The 24,040-nt window shown below is 35.1% G+C and overlaps 2 pseudogenes; both read right to left on the bottom strand.

Annotated features, from left to right (window-relative positions):
* Window positions 1–527: 527 nt before the first annotated feature.
* On the bottom strand, window positions 528–2,996 carry LOC114405103 (annotated as a pseudogene).
* A 15,326-nt stretch (window positions 2,997–18,322) lies between these two features.
* Window positions 18,323–24,040, bottom strand: LOC114405104 (annotated as a pseudogene).

Raw genomic sequence — 24,040 nt, forward strand, 5'->3', positions numbered from 1 at the left:
GATGGTGCATTAAATGGAGTGTGTTAGAGTGTGTTCATAGCACTTTTCTTGAATACACATATAATAAGGCAAAGCATAACCATCAATCTAGAAAGGCTTATCCATTTTGCACTAAATAATCAAGAGGGCAAGTTATCCATTTTTCTACTGTGAGAGCAACATGACAATTTGTAACTTGTAACACATTACGTAAGGAGACATTTATAATTTTATAAATATTGTCCAACAATTGAATATGTCTCACCACTTTATACCAATTTTTTTCAACCCGCATTATCTTTCTGCATTTTGTGTTTTTGTATTAAAATATTGGGTTGCTTTGTTGGCTCAATATTCTAATTATTGAAAAATTGTATAAAGTCACATTCACTTTACTAATTGTTGTTAAATGTTTTCAACAATTTTGTATCGCAGCCATATTTATATGTTAATGTATCTCATCACATTTTGATTAGTTTATTCTACACATGCATGTAGGGGTCATATTAGAGCTATCAATCTTGAACAAGAATACATAGAAACTTAATTCAATTTTCATCACTAACCTTTGCTTTGATTGGCCTATCGGTTTGAAATTCCCAATCCATGATATAGTTATAGTTTACCAATGATGTTGCCATCCTAACCACTAGTGTCACCTTTGGCCTTACTTCTGTAACCTACCACCATAGCATGAATCAAAAATAAAGTTTAGAGATAAAATCCATTGAGCTATATGAAGTGCAAGGCATCTTTGTTCATGATTAATGAGTTGGCAACAAGAAAATAGTCAAAATTCATAATTTTATGAATGGCTATAATTAAAAACCAACAACAATATGGATTTTAATAGTAAGTTTGAATTAACAGTTGAAAGATATAAGGTTGGTTTAGTGATTAAGAAATAAGAGAAGAAAGAAAAGATCATGGTTTCAATCCCTTTTGTTAACAAAAAAAATGACAAACTAATAATTAATATTTGCTAATAAAAAATAACATCTTTAAAATTTTCATGATTGCAAAAGCTATATTTAATAGCTTTTAGCTTGAATTTAATATTTCATAACGTGAAACCCAATACACACTTTAGTATGAGGTTGGCATGAGTGAAATGCTTACCTTGAGGTCAATGATGGGGTAGTTACCTATCACCACACAATGTCACTAGCATAACTCTAAAAAATGCAAATCATGTTTGGTTGAAGATGTGGTGTTCCATCAGAAGAGGCAAACATGAAATCCATGTAGTAAGCATTTCTTGGACAATCATTGCAACCCAAAATACTTCTATGGGATCCATGTAAGGCACGAATAGCTCAGAAGTGAATCCTTTGTACATGACACTTCTTAACTTTGATGAGTCAGGGTCCCTCACCTATGATGCCCAGATACGATACGTATCTGATATGACGATACAATTATTTTAAAAATATATGGGATACGATACATATAAGATACATATTTAGAAATATATAAAAATTCATAAAACATGATAAATATATAAAAAAATATTCAATTCAAAAATAAAAAATACTTCTTGAACATTAAGTCATTGTCCATTGTCATCATAAATTACATTCTATTATTTACATATAGGAATAATACTATCAATCTCATTCCTTTCTTAAAATCATTCATAAAGAGAACAATTTTCATTTTTGGTTCATTGATGGAAAATGTTTTTGTATTATACATACTTACATGTTTCATGCAGTTGTATTGAATTTTCATAAAATTCTTTAAAAGCTTAGATACGTCACTGATACACGTATCAATTAAGTATTTAAAGAGTGTTGGCATTAGATGCATGAAGCAAATTGAATTATCGGTGCTTCATAGATTTAGATACTTCACCGATATACATATCTGTGAAGTATCCAAGAGTATCAGTATCAAACATGAATATGTGAAACAAATTGAAGTATCAATGCTTCATAAGTCCCTTACCTTGGCTTGTGAAATGATGGTCTAAGCTCTTGGGTTAGGCCTCAGATGGAATTCTCAATTTGCCCATTTCACCAAGTGCCCATCAATTATAAAGCTTGGACCTTTCGGTTGCTCCAAGGATATTGGATTCAACATCCTTAACTCTCTATTAAGCTTTTGAATGGAGCAATGGTATTTAGTAGTACTAGTATTGTTAATTCCTTTGGCCACAGGGATGTTCTGCCCATTATTTGAAACAACCAGTACCTCTTTTTTATGCATGTCAACCAAGGCACTGAAACCTTCAACTGGTTTCATGTAAAAATTCACAATGCCTTCCTTTGAATAGCATTTCACCTTAATCAACCTCTTGTTCTCCTCCACTGGTGTCCCAAACCAGCTTGAAAAGATTGGCAAGCACATCAGGTTTGCTAAATTTATGTCGTGTTTAGGCTTTTTTGTTTGACAAATGTTAATTGTTAATATTGTTAGTTTTTTGTTAACAGGGGAGATCAAACCTGTGACCTTTCCTTTCTTCCTTTCCATCTTAACCATCCAACCCACCTTATATCTCCTCTACGCCGCATTTAGTGAATGAGTTGTTCAACTCAGGGCATCTGAGGGGAACTTCTAGTACTCCCACCAGGTCCATTAAGGTTATAGTACGGTACCCCGAAGCTAAGTTTGGTTTCATGGATAGTCACCAGGTCGGTTTTGGGGTCCACAATGAGCTCGCGAAAGATGTCATCGTCGACCACTACCATGGATGCCTTCCTAGGCAAAGGTGGATCACCCTTCTTCCATTTGAGGACTAGTTGTTTTTCTGGTTCTTCCAGGACAACATATTTAATAGTGTAACTGAATGGGGACTTGAAGAAAGGGTGGTTAGAGAGGATGGTTCTGTTCTTGTTGAATTCATGGATGGTTAGAGGGTCAAGAGAGTGTTCGGGAATGATAATCTCAGAATATTCATGGTGTAATTGGTTGTGATATATGGAAAATGATGTAAGGTGAAGCCAAGCGACTAGTAAAACTAGTGCAACACTAATTGGAAGAACAAGCAAGAAGGGCCGCAATTTTTTGACCTCCATGGATATAGTTTAAGGGTAGTAATAGTATAATTTCTTTTGAAGTGTAATTATTTTGAGACCAGAGATGAAAGCTTCATGTGAATATGGTCAGAATTGAAATTGAAAGTTTGTGGAGTCCTACCACTTGCAAGATGATTGAGAAAATTTGGATCCAACCCAGTGTCTACAACAATGATATTTGAAAATTAAAATCAATTATAACTATGTGCCAATACTTGATAATTGATATACTACATAGTACTAGCCAGTAATTAACATCATCTTGTAGAAACGAACAGGCCTTGCACACACAAGCAAACACTTGCAAATAAATGGATTATCATTTAATTCTACAAATTAAAATGAAAGATTGATAAAAGAAAATTATATAGAGATATAAGAAGTGTATTGTTAGCATTGAATACTACAAATAAAGGATTTCATGAAGATTATTTAGGGCCTTCCATGATGGTTTATAACTATCGTGGAATCCACCATCTTAGAAAGTCCATCGCTTTCCATGACAATTTTTAAATTGTCATAAAACATGAATTTTTATGACGATTTTTAAAAACTGATGTGGAATTTATTTCATTTTTACAATAAAAGTCTTATTTGCATCTATTTTTACATTTATTTTCTTAAAAATCGTCATGGAAAATTGAATTTCAACTAGTATTGGTGTTTTGAGGGCTTCATTGAAATCATTTTCATGGAGGAAGACGAGACCGGTGACGAGCCTCAGTGTGGCGTTGTTTCCGATAACGAAATTGACAAACCATTCCTTGAGACTCACGATGGTGGAATCCTATGAGATTTTGAGGAGGGATGTGAGATTAGATGAGAGGGGAGACAAGAAATTGAAATCGAGGGTTTTCTTTTTCTATCAATAAATTTACGATACCTTGGTGTTGGGGAGGAGAAATAGAGGGCGAGGAGTTTGATGGCTTAAGGAGATGTGGGAGTGTCGTCTTGGATCTCAGAGATGACGAACTGGGTTTGGTCGAGGGCGATTTAGCAGCGGTGGACAAGAGTATGACAAAGTCACAGTGGATGATGTAGTAGCTGGTTCAAACCCATGTTGAATTGACAACAAGCATCTGACTGTATTCCTTGATAAGCTCCACACGAATGATGTTGACGAAAAAGAAAGGAGAAAGTCTTCACATGAATAGAGCTTCAAAACTGAAACAATGTTGTGACGGCAGAAAGGGATCGAAGGTGAAGACAGAGATGCCATCATGACAAACTACTCCCTGGATCTGGTTGTCCAACACCAGATCTGGTATTTTCAACCCCAGATCTATTTAGCCAAGGTGAGGATGATGGCTTCCACGGCGGTGTGGGATGGAAGGAGAGAGGGCACGAGAGATAGGTCTGAGAGCGTGAGAGAGAATGAGAGAGTGAGACTGAGAGAGTGTGACAATAATGAAACATTTGATTTCTATTGATTTTAAAGATGATTTTTGAAAAACCTTCATGGAACACTAGATTTCTATGATCGTTTTCTAAAAACCATCATTGAGCACTTGATTTCCATGAAGGTTTTTATAAAACTGTCATTAAAAAGTTTCAATTATTTAAAAATATGCCATTGCATTTTGAACGACGATGGTTTTGGAAGAATCGTCTTAGAGTTAACGTCATTGAAGATCATTTTTGTAGTAATGATTCTTCACCAAAAGTCAATTTTTCTTTTAGCAAATGTGACATTCATGATTATAGAATTGGAATTGGACTACATTTAATGAAGAGTAACATCACCTTTGCTCTAGGAAACAAATAGATCTTTCTGGGTGATTCTCTAGGAGAATTAGTTTATTGCTTCTTTATGTTTACCTTAGCAAATAAATTGTCAGAGCCATCAACATCCACATCTAGGTAATATATGATAAAATGGTCATGGATTACACCAATAATGTTTTCACTCAAAAGAATTCCATAAAGATATTCTTGGTTAAGGACTTGGTTCATGCTCTCATAGGTATTCTCATACCACTCTATCCAACCTACATTAGACAAATGCATTAGCTTGATAGTAGCATAAACTATTGAATAAAAATGTGTTAGCAATAGAAACCAAAATTCTAAAGAGTATGAGAGAAATCACACACATATACACAAACACAAGAGATTTAACGAGGTTCGGCAAGTGTGCCTACCTCTTGAAGAGCATAGCACTATTTCTATTTCTTATTCATAAACAATAGGGTTACATCACAATATATAATATTATGCATACCGCGGGCTTTACCCGTACCCCCAACCCATTTTATAACCCAACAACAGGTTGTCTTTACACTCTACTCTATCATTTTGCCTAGCCCATAAAATATGAGTCCTGCACAACAATCTCCACCGTAGCGAATATTTAACCCCATGGAAGATAAATAATAAATCCACCTTGGTCTCTTGGGTTGGGGTGCTATCACATCTAGCACTCAGCAAAATTCAACAAGTCCAAGCAATGCTTAAACTTATCAATTGTGACTGCCTTGCTTAACATATCAGCTACATTCTCTGAAGTGTGAACCTTCCTAAGCAAAATCTAACCAGATGTCATAAATTACGTGATCTTATCGAACCTCACATCAATATGCTTGGTTTTAGCATGATACACTTGATTCTTTGCCAATTAAATAACACTCTGTGAATGTATGAATACATGAATTTTGATGATGCCAAAGAAGAATCAAACAAGGCCGCTTCAAAGGATAAAAATTTGCTTCAAGATTAATTCAAGAATGCTTCAACAAACAAAGCCTTGTTTCAAGATTCACTAAAGATTAAGCCTTGCCTCAAAACAAAGGGTTTCAAAGTCATGCAAGGCTCTGGTAATTGATTACCAGGAAGTGTAATCGATTACCAGAAGGAAAGAATGAAAAGAGCTATTGAAAAGGGTTTTGAATTTGAATTTTGAACATGTAATTGATTACCATTTGTTTGTAATCGATTACCAGCAACAGAACTTTGGAAATTCAAATTCAAAAGTCATAACCCTTCAAATTATAACTGTGTAATTGATTACACAAACATTGTAATCGATTACCAGTGGAGAGTTTTCAGAAAATCTGCCAACAGTCACATCTTTTGATTGGATTTGTGAATGGCCATCAAAGGCCTATAAATAGGTGACTTGGGCACGAATTTTATGAGAGAGTTTTGCTGGTCCAAAATGTCTTATCCTCTCAAAAGAAAATGAGAGATATTCCAAGAGAACTTCATTGCCAAATGCTCTCTCAAGAACTCTTGGGCAAACACTTGCAAATCCATTAAGAGTTCATCCATGGATCTTCATTGTAATAATCTTCTCTTGAAGAGAGAATTCTTCTTCCATTCTTCTTACTCAATGAGATTGATTAAGGGACTGAGAGTCTCTTAAGTTGTAAGGATTCCTAAACACAAGGGATGGGTTGTTCCTGTGTGGTTCAGACTTTGTAAAGGATTTTACAAAGATAGTGGAAATCTCAAGTGGGTTGCTTGAGTATTGGACATAGGCATGGAATTTTCCGAACCAGTATAAAACTGTGTTTGCATTCTCTCTTCCCTTATCTTATTTATTTTGTTGCAATCAATTGTGTCTTGCATGTTTAAAGAACATTATTAAATTGATTGCTGCTTCTTCAGCATTCTAAGCCTATCTCTTTTAGAAGGGGGTTAAAAGTTTGTTAGTGGAAAATTAATTTACCCCTTCGAAAGTTATTAAGGCCACAAGGTCCAACACACTCTAGCTATCACAATGCAACTAAACTCCACCTTGCTTAATGCCCAACTCCTTCACTAGCCTTACAAACCACACAACTTCCTTGCTAGCCTCTACTACCGCCATATACTCGGCTTCAGTTGTTGACATTGCCACAAGAGATTGAATAATGGACTTCTAACAAACAGGCCCACTTGTAAGAGTGAAGACATACCCTATTGTAGACCTTCTGTCATCCAAATCACCAAGATAGTCACAACCCACATATCCTGCAACTAAAGGATCACCCTGTTGACTACCAAACATAATACCATGACATAAACTTGCAGACTTGGCTTATAGCATGTGCCAAATCTGGTCTAGTGCACACCATAGCATATTTCAAGCAACCAACTACATTTGCTTAGGGAACCTTTGACATGTACTCCGCCTTAGCATGTGTCTTAAGACATTGATCTACAAAAAGCTTAAAGTGTTTAGCCAATGAAGCAATCATAGGCTTTGTATTGCTCATGTTGAACTTGTCTAGCACCTTCTTAACATAACCTTGCTATGAGAGTCATAACTGTCTAGATTTCCTATCCTTGTGGATCTCCATCCTAAGAATCTTCTTGGCAAGACCCAAGTCCTTTATGTCAAACTCCTTGCTTAACAGTGATTTCAACTCATTCACATCACACAAATGGTTACTAGCAATCAGCGTATCATCAACATATAGTAGAAAAATAAAAGACCTATCATCAAGGATTCTCACATAAACACAGCAATCATACTCACATCGCTTGTAGCCAATCCGAAGCATGTAGGAATCAAACCATTTGTACCATTGGCTAAGAGACTACTTCAATCAATACAAAGACCTGTCAACTTACAAATCTGCTGATCCAATCCACCTCTACTGAACCCTTATGGTTGCTCCATTCAATAGTGCGATGATCTGTATCTTTGATAAGATTGTACTCCTGATGCAGTCCACCTAGACTCATAGATTTAGGCGCAAGTGTAGGGTGTAGCCTCAAGTCTTGGATTGCACGGTTCTGCCCTCTTAGGAATCACTGTCAGGTGCTCTAGGTCCACTTGAACCTCCATGGAGTTAAGGGAAGCTCTATCAGACACTGGCATAGTTGTATCAACTATCTTTGGCAACATGGATTGCTTTTCAAACACTGCATCCTTGTTGATCACCATCTTCTTAGAAATTGGATCCCAAAACTTAAACCCTTTCACACCTTTGGAATAACCTACGAAAACACACTTTTTCGACTTTGGAACAAGTTTAGATCTCTCATCATTGGATATATGCACAAAAGCAAGACACCCAAATATTCTCAAATTATTAAAATCAACAGGGTTACCTGTCCAAACTTCGTATGCAACTTTCCTATCCAATGATGCTTGTGGTGATCAATTAAGTAGGTAACGTGTCATATTCATCGCTTCTGACCAAAAACCTTTAGAAAGGCCAACTTGCAACCTTAGACATGGGACCCTTTCAATAAGATAACTATTCATTCTCTTTACAACACCATTCTGCTGTGGTGTTTTCCACATTGAGAAATGTCATTGTACGCTATGTTCCTCACAAATTTTTTGGATCCATGAGTTAATGTATTTTATACCATTATCAGACCCCAAGTACCTGATCTTTTTATTTGTCTGGTTCTCCTCCTCAGCTTTAGACCATTTAAACTTTTCAAATACTTCAGATTTCTTTTTTATGAAGCACACCCAAACCTTTCAAGAAAAATCATCAATGAATGTCCCAAAATAGTGAGAACCACCCAAGGATGAATCTCTAGCAGGACTCCACAAATCAGTATGCACATAATCTAGAATCCCCTTGGTGGTATGTTTCACAACTTTCAACTACACTCTAGTCTATTTCCCAAGCACATAGTACTCACACAAGTCTAACTTGTAACTCTAAACTCCTTTCAAGAGTCCTCGCTTATGAAGCTCTACCATCCCATGTTCAATGAGATGACCCAAATGCAAGTGCCACAATTTGGTAACATCGTTATTAGACTCAACAGATGCAACTCAACTTACAACTATGCTCCTCAACAGTCTGTAAAAGTTTCTTACAGTCTGTTATGCTTTCATCACAGTCAACGCCCTCTTACACACTTTGAGGGTATCTCAATCTCCATTCGTTTTGTAGCTAAAACCATTGGCCTATAAGGTACCAAATGAGATCAAATTCTTCCTTAATTAAGGGACATGTTGAACATCACACAATATTCTCGCTCCACTACCATAATTGGTTGACCTGTATGTGGTGAAACCATTCCCTGTTATGAGTCATATGGTAAAAACATCCAGAATAATGAATCCATACATTTGTCAACTAACTGCATAAACTAGAAAGAACATCTCTTGCACTGTAGTAGACATCTCCTTCAGTGTAGTAGTCTGAATCATCAATCTCTGCCACATTTGCTAAGTGAAATCTCTCTTCACCAGATTTCTTCAACTCTAGACAATCCCTCTTGAAATGCCCCTTCTAGTTTCATGTGTAGCACTTTATTATTTTCTTGTGTTCTCTAGACTTGAACTTCTTTCTCTGTCTACCACTAGAACCCTTGCCTTGTGTTTTTCGATGTTCTTATTTTCCCTTCACATACAGATCATCGCCTTGCATACTCTCCACTACATTCTGTCTCTGTTGAGAGTGAGACATAAGTGCAACATGTATCATCTCTAGAATGATTGAGTCTTTCTCGTATGTTAAGGTTATGACCAAATGTTTGTAAGAAGAAGGCAAAGAACACAGTAGAATACATGCCTTATCCTCATCCTCAACCTTTACATTTAGCCTTGTCAGATCATTGACAATTTGATTGAAGGCATTCACGTGTTGTTGGAGATTCGAATCCTCCTACATCTTCAACCCATACAATTTTTGCTTCATATACAATTTATTCGTCAATGATATTGACACGTATTGACTCTCCAATTTCTCCCATACCTCCCCAGAAGACTTCAACTCCATCACGTGATAAAGGACCTAGTCTGCCAAATACAAGCGCATGGTTGTTGCAACCCTTTCTTGCAACTCCTCCCAATCCAAAGCCTCCATATTATTAGGCTTTGATTTGCGTAGCACCTTTAAAAGACCTTGTAGTGCCAACAAATCCTTAACTCGCCTTGCAGTAATATGAAATTTCCACTTCCATTGAACTTCTCCACTTCGAATTTTGCCCTTGACTTAAGTGCCATCTGATACCAGCTGTTAGCAGTAGCAATCGGAATTCTAAAAGGTATGAGAGAAATCTCACACACATACGCAAACACAAGAGTTTTAATGAGGTTCGCCAAGTATGCCTACATTCTTGGAAACAAAGCAAATGCTTCTATTTCTTATTCATAAACAATAGGGTTACCTCAATATATATAATATTACACATACCATGGACTTTACCAACACTTCCAACTCACTTTGTAACCCAACAATATGAGTCATGCACAACAAAAATGCAATAAGACAAAGCATGCATGACCATCAATCTAGAAAGGTCATTCATATATCTTACCCTAAACCATCAATCTCTAGTGCAAATTGTCCATTTTTCTATTACGAGAACAACATAATTTATAACTAATAGCAAACTGCAGAAGGGAGACATTATTGAAAAATTTGCAGAAAGTTGTTGTCACTTGACTAATTAATGTTAAATGTTATCAGGAAATTTGGATTGCAGCCATACTTTATATGTTAAGTTATCACATCACTTCTTGATTACTTTACTATAAAAAATGTTTTCGAGAAGTTTGAATTGTAGTCGTACTTGATTAGTTTATTATACACATGACTGAAGAGGTTATTGGCACTTATTGTAGAAATCTATGCAAATCTGAACCAAGACGGCTAACACCATGAGTGAGAGAGAAACTTCTCTTGGAAGCTCAAGAAAAAAAATTAAAACTGATTCTATATTAATCAATCAAACAAAGATAAAAAAAAAAGTAGTCTTTTATATACTTGTTTACTGCACTGTAGAAGTAAAACTAATTCTCTAACCGTCTAAACTAATTTTCTAATCAAGTATTGGCTATCTAAAAAACTGAAAATATAACACTAACATCCCCCTCAAGCTGCAATGTGGATACAAAAAGTTGAAATGGACTAGGAGGAAGTGGGTTAGTATGGATGTCTACCAAGTGAGAATTATTTGACCCAACACCAACAAAAGACACAAAGATGTTAATTATTCATAATCAACCATGTATAACAAAAAAAAGCAGAGTTTAAGATTTGATGATATAAATTAGTAACCAATAACGGTTAACACTAGTGGTAGAAACTTGTGTCTATTAATCAAGTGGTCCAGAATTCGAATCTTAGTTGGTCGTTAGGTATGAAATAAAGAGTGTTGAGAGGAAAATACTCATCTTGTGTACGCTCGAGGTCCTTGACAAAGATTAGTCTCCACTTTCGACGAGACTACTTCGTACCAATACTATGGTAAGAAAAAAAATGATATTAATTAGTAAAAACTAAAAAACCAAGAACAAGATAGAAAAGCTATATAAGAGATTGATAAGAGGAAGGAAATAGAGAGATGAAGAAAACAAGAACTCACCAGTTTTCCTCTTGCAATCCCAAGTTGTGAGGTATGTATGAATGGGGATTTTTTTTATAACCTTGAAATGGTGGTATTGAAAATCCAATGAAATTAATAATAGAAGAACAAAAATGAGAAACGAAAGCAAGGAATTCTCTCTAAGTGTGGATCTTGATCTTGAGCATTCTTGGAAGCCAACCATTCTTGTTAAGCATAATGTCTTCCATCTTTTACTAAACCAAGAAGACATGGAGCAGAAACAACCACTAGAAGTTATACGGTGTTGGAACAGTAAAGAATCATTCAAGCCTGAATATGCATGGTACTTCATTGTACCAACATATTATGTGTTCTGAAACTGTCGTCGATGCTACCAAATTCCATAATTGTTCATGTAGAGAAGGCAACTTAATGATCTTTTCATTAATTATTTGAGAGTTACATATATAGGAGTATAAATAGATACAAGAGATCAACAAGTAAAGCTGGAGATTATGAGATTTGAATTTGACGATATAAACTAACAGAAACTGATCCGCACAAGATAATTACAGAAAGATAAAATCCAATCCTAGCTAGGTAGTTATAAATCCAATATTTCACAAGTGTAAAAATTTTTCACATTATCAATTAATAAATTATTGATTATAATTAGATAATATTGTAAAATTATTAAATATATCTTACATAATAATTTGGTATTAGATGACAATGTAAAAATTATTTATATTATTAGTGTATTTAAATTAACGTTTGAACATTCAATGCATGCAATTCAATTGGCAACACACATTGAGTTTGTGAGAAAGAATTTGTGTTTGATCTTCACAAAACAAACTCTTGGAGAGAGAAGAGCTTAAACTTAACTAAGCCTCCGAAGGAGTTTGAGTATGAGATTCACTATAACAAAAGGGTAATGTTCTTTACTTGGTCATATGACAAACCTCACAAAGATCATTGGCATTATTACAAACAAAAGGGAAAGTTCTTTTCATAGCATAGGGTGTCCTAATCACAAGGTCACAATCAAACTTGGTCACAATATTTATAGAATAGGGTTGAGCAAACAACATACTTGGAGGACTTATATGATATAACCTTGACTTCAGGTCAGTGGCACCAATCATCTTGAAGGTGTTCAACTCCTGGATTTGACAAGATGAACTAGAAAATGTTCGAGTGCAATGAAGAGATCAGGAAGGTTTGGATACTGGGATAATGATATGAAGAGTAAGCCACAACAAGTGGATACTACAAGCAAACCCAAGAGGAAAATATCAGCACAAAAGTATTTAGTAGATTATAATTGATCAAGTCTGTTATTAGTAATTAGACCGAGTGGGCTAGGGAGACATGTTGTCTGCCACCATTCCCTATTAGCACTAGTATTCTGTTATGGTTTCTGTTAGGAGAATATTCTAGTAACTTTTATGTTAGAAGTTTGTTAGTGATCTGCTACTTCTACTGTCCAAGTTCTATATATAGGATGATTAGTGTAATAAAGGATATAGGAAAATAATATTAAGTTTTCTTTCATTGTTTGGCTAAGGGAGGCCCTTCCTTGTCCTCAAATTCCAGGAATCATAGTTTCAAGGTTCTGAGAACATACCATTTTGGTGCACTATAGCCGATTCCTCACATTCCAAATCTCACTTGGATCATCTTGAAGAGGTCATTGCCAAGCTAACCTTGAATTAGCTTTCGTTAACAACTACCTAGAACTCCATGACTCTTAAGCTTGGCGAGCTTTGGCAGAAAATGGCGAATCTCGAATCTCACCCACCATCTCTGGAATCATCCTTTGCTCCACCATGCATTCCTTCTCCTCCACTTAACCCTCACCGGTTGAAATTGGAGGTTCTGCATTTTGATGGCGTAGATCCTTTGGAGTGGATCTTTAAGATTACTCAATTCTTTGAGTATTATTCCACTCCAAAGCTTGAACGCCTTACAAATGCATCATTCTACATGGACGGGCCAGCGCTGGTGCGGTTCCGGTGGATGTCGTGAAATGGTCAATTGGTGTCATGGTCGGGGTTTCTACAAGCGTTGGAGACCCGCTTTGCACCATCTCAATATGAAGACCTAACAGGTGCCCTGTTCAAGTTGACACAAAAGGGCTCTATTGTTGATTACCTTTTTGAGTTTGAAGCACTCGTAAATCGCATAGTTGGACTTCCCTTTCCATTTCTCTTGAGTTGCCTCATTTCAGGGTTGTCTTCAATAGTCCGATGAGAAGTCCAGGCGCTGCAACCCTTGTCTCTGATTCAGGTCGTGGGTTTATCTAGCCTGCAAGAGGAAAAGTTTTGTGATCTTCATCGTCTTCTTCGCTGCAAGACCAATAGCTTCAATCCTCAACCCCCTTCATCCTTACATTTCCCTACTTACCCGCGCCTACTTCCACCCATCTCCCTTTCTTCCCCAGCAACCAAGAACTCACCCCCTCCTTCCCTTAAATGATTATCACCTGAGGAACTAGCCAATCACCGTGAAAAAGGCTTGTGTTTTAATCGTGATGAAAAATATCACTGCGGCCACAAGTGTGCATCCAAGGTTTTCTTTCTTATTGCTGAAGAAGATGATGAAGCCCAGATGGACCCTTCCTTGGTGGACCTTCAACCCAAACCGCTTGATGAAGTGGGTTTTCCCCAGGCCCAGATCAGCCTTCACACCCTCTCGGGTCATCTAGCGCCAGAGACCCTTCGCTTAGTGGGCCAAATTGCACAATGAGAAGTGGTAATATTAGTTGATGGAGGTAGCACCCATAACTTTGTACGCGCTCTGGACCTCCATTCTCGGCCCACGACACCACTGCGGGTCATGGTGGGAAATGGCCATGAAATTGAATGTTCCTATTTGTGTGAATAGGTACCTATGCACGTTTAGGGCCATGTTTTGTTGTTGAACTCCATGTCTTACCCCTTTGCGGTGCTGATTTGGTTCTCGGTGTCCAATGGTTGAAGACCTTGGGACCCGTATTGACGGACTTCAATGACCTCACCATGAAGTTCCTCTGTTCCAGTCGAGTTATGGAGCTAAAAGAAGACAGTGATTTAGAACTTCGTTCAATCACTCCACCCCAGCTTCGTCGCCTGGTCCGAAAATAGGGAACTAGTGGACTTTTCCACATTCAATTACTACCCACAAAACTTCCTTCAACCCAAATGACCAAGCCCTCTGACGTTACCCTTAAAATAGCCTCACTCCTAGCCAAATTCGAATTCCTTTTCACAAAGCCCACTTCCCTACCTCCTTCTTGGCACACTAACCACCACATTCATTTGCTTCCTGTCACAGAACTAGTCAATGTAAGACCGTATAGGTACCCACACTTTCAGAAGTAGGAGATTGAATAACAAGTCGAATTGATGCTTCAGCAAGGTCTCATTCGTCCGAGTACCAGTCCATTTTCATCTTCGGTGTTACTAGTCAAGAAAAGGGATGGAATCTAGCGCTTTTGTATGGATTATCGTGCTCTCAACACAATCACAGTGAAGGATTGATTTCTGATCCCCGCCATTAATGAATTGCTAGATGAATTAGGCGGCACATGCTAGTTTTCTAAACTCGACCTGTTTAAAGGGTATCGTTAGATTCTTATGGACGAAGAGGATATCGAAAAAACCACTTTCAGAATTCATCACAATCACTTCAAATTTTGGGTGATGCCATTTGGTTTATGCAATGCACCCTCATCGTTTCATGCGACAATGAACACCGTTTTTAAACCATACCTTTGTCGCTTTATTATTGTGTTCTTTGATGATATTTTGATCTATAGTCGCACTTTGGAATATCATGTTCTACACCTGGAACAAGCATTTTAGGTACTTCTAGAAGGAAAGTTCTTCCTAAAGTTATCCAAGTGTTCCTTCGGTCAAACGCAAGTGGAATATTTGGGTCATATGGTCTCATCACAAGGAGTAGAACTGGTCTCTTCAAAAATACAAGCTACACGACAATGGCCATTTCCTAAATCCTTCAAGGCCCTGCATAGGTTTTTGGGTCTCACAGGGTTTTATCGGCGCTTCATCTAGCAACACTTTTAACTACCTTGTTAATCCGCGACAATTTTGAATGGCCTTCCTCGGCCCTACTTGCCTTCAACCAATTGATGATGCCAATTTTGTCTACCCCTGTGTTACTACGACTTGACTTCTTAATTCTGTTTGTCCTTGAAATGGATGCTTCCAACATTGCCATGGGTGTCATGTTATCTTAGAAGAGGCATCCCATAGCCTTCTTCAACAAGACTTTTAGCCCCAAACTATTACAAGCTTCTACTTATGTTAAAGAATTGGCCGCCATCACTGCCGCCGTGAAGAAATGGAGACAATACCTCCTTGGCCATCACTTTACAATTCTTACAGACCATCGAAGCCTCAAGGAGTTAATTACTCAGGTTATGCAAACCCCTGAACAACAATTATATTTAGCCAGACTCATTGGGTATGATTATTCTATCCAATTTCTTTCCGGGAACACTAATGTCATCACTGATGCCCTATCATGAATTCCCACAACTTAGACTAGTGCCTTTCTCTTATTATCAATGCCTAATTTTGTGTTCCTGGAGGAACTCAAGAGTGAACTGGCCAAACACCCTGTATTCATAGAGCTCCAACAGAACCTTCTGCACCACCCTAAGAATTATCCTGACTACAACATTACTCCGGATTTGATTATGCACCAAGGGCGTATTTGGTTACCCGCAGAATTCAAATTCATTCCTTTAAAAATTACAGAGTTTCATTCAACCCCTATGAGAGGTCACATGGGAGTCATGAAAACTTTGGTATGACTCCGTGATAATTTCACTTGGAATGGAATGTGAAACTATGTTCAGACATTTATTACGGCATGTCTTGACTGCCAGCATACAAAGTATGATACCAGGAGGCCTGCTAGGTTGCTATGTCTTTTATCAGTGACGTCGCGACCATGGGAGTACCTCTCCTTGGATTTTATTGTGGGGCTACTGGCATATCATGGTCACACCATAATATTAGTTGTTGTCAACCGTTTTTCTAAGGGAATTCACTTAGGTATGTTGCCTTCTCAGTATACTACACATATTGTCACAACGCTCTTCATGAACATTGTCGGAAAGCTTCATGGCATGCCTAACAGTTTGGTATCGGACCACGACCTACTGTTCATTAGAAATTTTTAGCAAGAACTATTTCGATTATGTGGTACCCAGCTTCGCATGAGTTCTACATATTAGCCCCAGTTCGATGGACAAACAGAGATGTTAAACCGTGTCATCAAATAATATTTATGTGCCTTCATGCACAGTAAGCCAACTTCATGGGGAAAATTCTTAAATTGGGCTGAATGGTCCTATAATACTTCTCAGCATTCAGGAACATGGGTTTTTCCTTATGAGATCACTTATGGAAAGAAATCACTCACAATTCCTCAATATGTTACAAGGATGTCAAAAGTGGAGGCTATGGATGATTTTCTGGCTAACCGAGAGGTCGTTTTTGGTATATTTCAAAAGAAGTTGTAGAAAGCCTAGGAGGTTATGAAACGATCAACTGATGTAAAGCACAAAGACATTGTTTTTAAGTGTGGTGATTGGGTGATGGTCAAATTAAGACTTCACAGGCAATCATTTGTTTCAAACACCACACATTCCAAGCTCGCAAAGAGGTTTTATGGTCCTTATCAGATTGTTGAGCAGATTGGTAAGGTTGCTTACAAATTGGATCTGCCTATAGGGTCTCGCATTCACCTTGTCTTTCATTGTTCCATCCTTAAGCCATTTAAGCAAACTTCCCCTTGTATGCCATTACCTTTACCTGCTAATGCTGGCAATAACAAACCTCTTATTTCACCTGTTACTGTTGTTAGTACCAAATGGGATTATGTGTCCTCACCTCCCAGGCTGTTGGTGCTTGTGCAATGCGAAGGTATGTCCCCAGATGATGCCATGTGGGAAAACTGGGATCAGCTTAAGCTTTACTTCAACCTTGAGGACAAGGTCGTTTTGGATGTCGCGGGGAATGATATGAAGAGTAAACCACAACAAGTGGATACTACAAGCAAACCCAAGAGGAACATATCAGCACCAAAGTATTTAGCAGATTATAATTGATTAAGTCTATTATTAGTAATTAGACCGAGTGGGCTAGGGAGACATGTTGTCTACCACCATTTCCTATTAGCACTAATATGGTTTCTGTTAGGAGAATATTCTAGTAACTTTTCTGCTAGGGGTTTGTTAGTGGTCTGCTACTTCTATCATCCAAGTTCTATACATAGGATGATTAGTGCAATAAAGGATATAGGAAAATAATATTCAGTTTTCTTTCATTGTTTGGATAAGGGAGGCCCTTCCTGGTCTTCGAATTCTAGGAACCATAGTTTCAAGGTTGTGAGAACATACTAGATAACATTGAAGATAAAACTTTGTATATATTATGCTAATTGATATGATCATTATCTCTATTCTCTAATTGTTGGAATGAGATCACAAAATAAGGAATCTCACAGCTACATGATGGAATGGGTCTGAAATTTTCCAACTCTTCCGATAAACAACCTTTCAGATGTGTGAAATAATTAGACAATGATAGAGACATCACCTTTCTTGAACAAGTAATTAGAGCATAACCACAAGGGTTACTTACTAGTTGTTTACAAATACTATAATTTATATTCATTCCTGCGATTTAATTAGTGACTCACTAGTCAGGCCAATGACTTATTGACCTAGTAGTCTTATTGAATCAATGACAGATTCAATTTTAATAACAGTAATTATATCCTAGTGCTTTTAAATTTTTATCAGTATGTTATATCCTAGTACTAGATAATGAGAGCAATTAGAATCAAATGAGGGACTAAACTCACCCATATCTTATAAGATGGATTGAACTATGGAGAAAGACAAACACCTACTTTTTGCACACTATTTTTCTAATTTACAATGAATAAAAAATTTCAATATATGCAATTGCATTACGTAGCTCAGATCCTTGAACAAGTGCTCATCAGTCCTCACACTTTTTTTCTGATGAGACAAGCACAAACTTTATTATAATATGATTAAAAATATATATAAACAACTATCAATTACATAATATACAAGACAACATCTTGTGAAAAAAACTTTTGAATTGTGCAGCCGTATGGGGTCTAGCAAAATGAACAATTTCAGATCCATCAATTCTGCTACTTTGGTTTGCTTTCTCACACTCATTCAAGAATGTTCCAAATGCATCTTCGCAGTATTTCACTGCCTCCAAAACAGTTAAGTTCTCCGTAATTAGCTTGTTGTGGTATATACTCTTATTATGATCCACATTTAGAGTTGCGGCCATATATATCAAATCTTCTTGAAATCCACTCAATTGTGTTTGTTCTTCAGCAGCAGCCTCTCGCAGTTTGACTGGGTCGGGCAATTTCACTGAAATTCGTAGAAATAATCAAAAGAAAGAATTTGTACATTATTTATATGTGTTTCATATTAGTCATTTTGCTAAAGATATAATTTGAAAGTATAGTTTGAATAATGTTAAAACTGAACTTTATTTTTGTAAAAGAGAAAATATTCTAAGCATTTAGAGTGTAAAATATTTATATATTGAAGAATAATAAATTATCAAGATAAATTTATTGATTTTCATTATAATTATTTATAATATTTTAAAATTCATATTAATGATGAATCTTGATTGATTTGTAGTATGAAACTTTTTACACTTCGAGTACATAATTATTAAATTTTTTATAAACTACCAGTTCTTTGTGTTTTCTAGTATTATTGTACTATATTATTCAATAAAAACATAAAAATATATTTTTTTAATAAGTAAATCAAATATTATTAGGGTGTGCGTTTTTTTTATTTTAATATATTTTATAAATTATTAAAAGATACATTCTTATTTTATTTCTTGTTTTCAAACTTTTGCATGAAGATGATGATCTCAAAAGAACTTGTTTTTACTATTTCACGAAAATTTGAAAGTTAAAAATAATTATAAAATAAAGTAATTAAAATATTTATAATTATTAATAACAAGAATTAAAACACCATAATTATATTAATTACTGGCTGCTCACGCCCCTATAGTTAATAATATAACAAAAAAAACCTTTCAAAGTGAAAATTATAATATAAATATCAAAATTCAAGCAATTTTTATTTAAATTTTTATTTTTCAAGAGAGTGTACACATGTTAAAATAATTTCTATTCATAGATGGATAAAGCAAATGCAAATTATAAATTTACCCACACGAGTTAATATACATAGTTTATGTTCAATAAAACTAAAAAGTTAATTGAAAGTTATTTAATAGCTCAAAACAGAAAAACTAATTTATTAATTTATAAGTGTTTGTTAAAACTAATTATTAAACATGTAAAATGATTGAGAAATAATGAAATCATTATTTATTTAAAAATAATAAGCAAGAAATAAATATATTAAGGATAAACAAAGAAGAAAATATAAAAAAAACTAGAAGTTAAAAATTTACATTTTAAAAAATATTACATCGTGTTTATAAAATAATCAAAATTAGCAAAAAAAATTATTTATTGAACCATCAAATAAATTTTTCTGTTAATAAAAAAATTAAAAATAAACTAAAATATCTTTGTAAAATATAACCATCATACTAGAAAGAAAAAGGGAAGAAAAGAAGATGGAGATTTCACCTGGACAATCAGTACGTGGGGTGCTTAGAGATAAGAGATCTTCGGGTGTTCCAGCTCATGCATGACCCTTTGACAATAACTGAGGTAGATTGAATATTTTCTTAACAGTTGCTGGTATTGATATGAAAGCTCATACTGTGATGTTGGGAATGGCCCCGAAGGTTCGTGCAACACTACATACAACATAGCTACTTAATTAATTATTACTCCCTCCGTTTATGTTAAAATTTTCAATTTTATTTGTGAAGGATGTATATTTATGTTTTAGAATTTTTTATTTATTTATTGGAATCAAACATAGTGTAAAAAAAGTTTACAATAACTTATAACACTATTCAATCAATTGAATTATAGTCATTTAATAATATTTTAAAAATTTAAATATGAATTAATATTTTTTCAATATATCCTAATTTAATTAAGTTAAGACGAAAAAATAATTAATGATGTATTTGTAACGTTTAATTTTTACAATATTTGTGTAGTCTAAGTATTTAGAGTAATTTAGAAGGGAAAAAAAATCACCCCATCAAATATTGCATGAGGCATCTAAAGCACGAGAATGGGCACAAGAACCTCTATTTTCACTTGGATTTTTAAAAAATTAATAATTAAGTAAATATAACTTTGATTGCTTTTTTGTTAATTATTAAGTTCATCAGAAAAAAAAGACTTGAATTAATGTGGAGTTTGATTTGGAGATAACTAAATTTTGGTCAAAAATTATTTTTCTCGAACTTAAATAGTATTTAAATAATTCAACTTTAAGAGTGAATAATGAAACTTTTTGTGTTCAATTATTTATGCTTAATTGCTTGATTATATAACATTGATTGTGATTGCTTATATAAACAACTTTTATGAAAAAAAATTATAAGAATGATATTTTCATGTTTTGATTAACTCTAAGAATCAACATAATACACAACTATTTTGTAGTTGCTCTTAAGAGTGAATATTGAAATTTAATACATATTGATTAAGTAAATTAATTACGTGTGCCTATTTTGAATTCATTCCACTTCTTAATGTAAAAAGCATAAACCAAAAAGAAGAATAAGTATTTTAGTATTTTTACATACTGTGTTAATTCTTTTATGGGACCAACAAATTAACTTAATTTCCATTTATCTTCACATATATTTATTTTGAGTCATATTCAGACACAATCAACTATATGTTCATCAATCATACATATGCATACCTTTTCCTGCCTCAAACAATGGAGAAACAATGATGGTAGGAACCCAACACCAAGTCTATCAAACTTAAACTTGAATGGTTCAGGACCAGCAATGCCATCTGGGCTAGGTACTCCATCCAAAGGGATTGGTACGTGGTCATAAAACCCTCCATGCTCATCGTATGTAATCACAACCAACATTTCATTCCATTGTAAACTAGCTCTTAGTGCCTCATAAACTTCTTTCACAAATTTTTGGCCCTCGCCAACATCATGATATGGATGATCATCATTGGCTGGTAGTGATAACAAGTCAAAAGTATCTTTGCTCAATAACCACGTAGTTTGGCAATTTCCCTTCTTTGCAGTGTTTCTTGAACTTTAATTCGAATTGATGAAAGTTGTCTAAGTATTTCAGTTTTCTAAGATTTCTGAAATTGGCGAAATTAAAGATTTATTTATCCACTGAATATGTGTGAAAAAAGGACACAATAGTACTAAATCTTTATTGAAGCACAAAATACAACATATTTTTCATACAAAAGACAATCTATGTTTATTCATGTTTTCTCTCCCTATTTTCTTTGCTTTCATTCAAATAATTAAACCAATAGAATTGTGTACCATCTACCTAAGCCTAATTATGAAAAACCATGCAAGTTCTCATGTGTACCATTCAAGCGTACGTATAGCAAGAACTGATGAGCACAGAGTTGTGTACCATATCTATTGAGTACACCAAATATACGTATTTGTTTTTAGTTGAGAAGATTAATTTATCCCTGCCTTCTTAATTAAGAGTTAAAACCCTATCTGAGACGAGATCGTGATAAAATAAAACAAAACTTAATTTGTTAAACTGATTAATTTTTTTAATGACTATTTGAAAGGAACAAATTTTTTTTAAGTTCAAATGTGAACCAACTAATATGAATGCTAGCCACTTTACATTATCTTTTTCATCTATAATATAAGAAACGTTGGTTATGTCAATGTAATTAAAGAGGTACGTACGTACATTCGGAATATATAAAATATAAAATAACCAGTTAATAGAAAAAATATAAAATAATCAATTTTCGAATCTACATCTGCATCTACATAATGAATTGCATATGTGTGAGTCACTGATCAGTCGTGTCATTTTTTCTACACAATTTGGGTTGGTTTATTTTATGGAAATAGAGATTAGGATGATGGCAATTAAGTGACTGACCTATAAAACAGAGTAGATGGCGGGTACTGATAATATATTCCAAAACTGAACCCATTTTCGTCCAAAGAATCGAATATAGTCTTCTGCGTTCAGAGATTATTCAATATGATTCTCATATTTAGAACATTACTTATATAATTTATTTATTTTAGGATTTATTTAGGAAAGATAGAAACAATATTTGAATTTTTTTTCTTAATTTTACAAAAAAAAATTCATTACTTTCTGTCTCTTAATTGAATGAATTGTTGTATATATTTATAGGATAATTACGGTTTATCTCTCTTTAGTTAATCTTTCTTTCCTGATTAGATAGGGAGAATCTGATTTCCTTGTCTGCACCGCTAATTGAGGAAGAATCTAGAGTTCAGCTATGTTTCTTAAGAAAACAAAGAGTTCAGCTATGTTAATTATTTGTTTTCCTAAATATTATTTATTATTAGGAAAACATATTTAGAAAAAAATATAAAGTTTTCATAAAAAGTAAATAGTGAAAAACAATAGTACTTTCTCAAAAATTAAAAGGAATATAGTTTTTAAAAAAATTATAAAAGAATCATCATATCGTCAATTTAAATTTTTGTTTCGGAATTTCCGAAAACAACATATCCACCAGAGATTCGTATTAATTTACTCATCTTTGATTAGAGAAGAAGGAGTGAGATTTACGGATTAAACTCCATTAGCATCAAAAGAAAATTTGAGAATAATTAGCACAGGAGAAAGGAGACAACTTGTGAAGAAATAGAGGGAGATCCAAAGTATATATATATATATATATATATATATATATATATTGTTGATTGGTAATTGATATAGGTTTTACAATTTCAAATTATCTTTCTTTTCACTTTTTCTAGAAATAGAATTACGTGACTCATACTTACCTTGAGGGAGAGTTTAACCACGCTAATATAGTAGCATCCAATTGCTTATATATATTTTCTTAATAGTATGATTTGATGGAGAAATTTAATAGGGTAATTCAATTTTTTAAAGGATTTTAATTAATTTTCAGTGAAATAAGATTTTTAGATAAAAAAATTTGAAAAGAAATTAAAATTTCAGTATTTTGTTCAGGTATTTTAATTAAGTTAAATATTAGGATTTCAAATTCTTTCACAAAATGAAAGAATTTGAAATTCTTTTGTGAACAAGAACATGTTCTCTCGCACCTTCATCATTTTCAATCGTTTCTCCCTCTTCTCTCTCTTGCAACACTTAGGATACGACACCTTGGTGAGCTCCGCCAGCACCGTCTCGGGCTTCTTGACATGCACGACGAGATCGGAGCCGTGCGTTTGGAGGCTGCGACGGAGGTCGGAGACGGAATGGATGAGGAAGGCGGCGCGATAGGGGCCGGTCTTGTCAAAGTCAGGTGCCGACTTGCTGTAGTTGGAGGGGTCGAAGCAGTAGACGCGAAGGACGAAGAGGGAGTCGTTGTTGGCGACAGTGAGGCGCTCATTGTCGAGGAGGCGGAGGTCATTGCAGAACCAGACGAGGGCGGCAACGTTGGAAAGGTCGCGAGGGAGAGAGGGGCGTGGAGGGAATTGGCGGAGATGGTGGATCTGAAGGAGAAGGAGTGGTGGTGGAGAGAGAAAGGTCTGTGAGGGATGATGATAGGGTTGGGACTTTGAGCTTGCTTGGTTGAAGGGTGGTTGATGGGATGTTCTTGGGTTGGACGAAGGGGAAAATAGTGGAGAGAGAGTGTGGTTGCTTCAT

Source organism: Glycine soja, chromosome 3, assembly GCF_004193775.1.
Source record: "Glycine soja cultivar W05 chromosome 3, ASM419377v2, whole genome shotgun sequence".
Lineage (NCBI taxonomy): Eukaryota > Viridiplantae > Streptophyta > Magnoliopsida > Fabales > Fabaceae > Glycine > Glycine soja.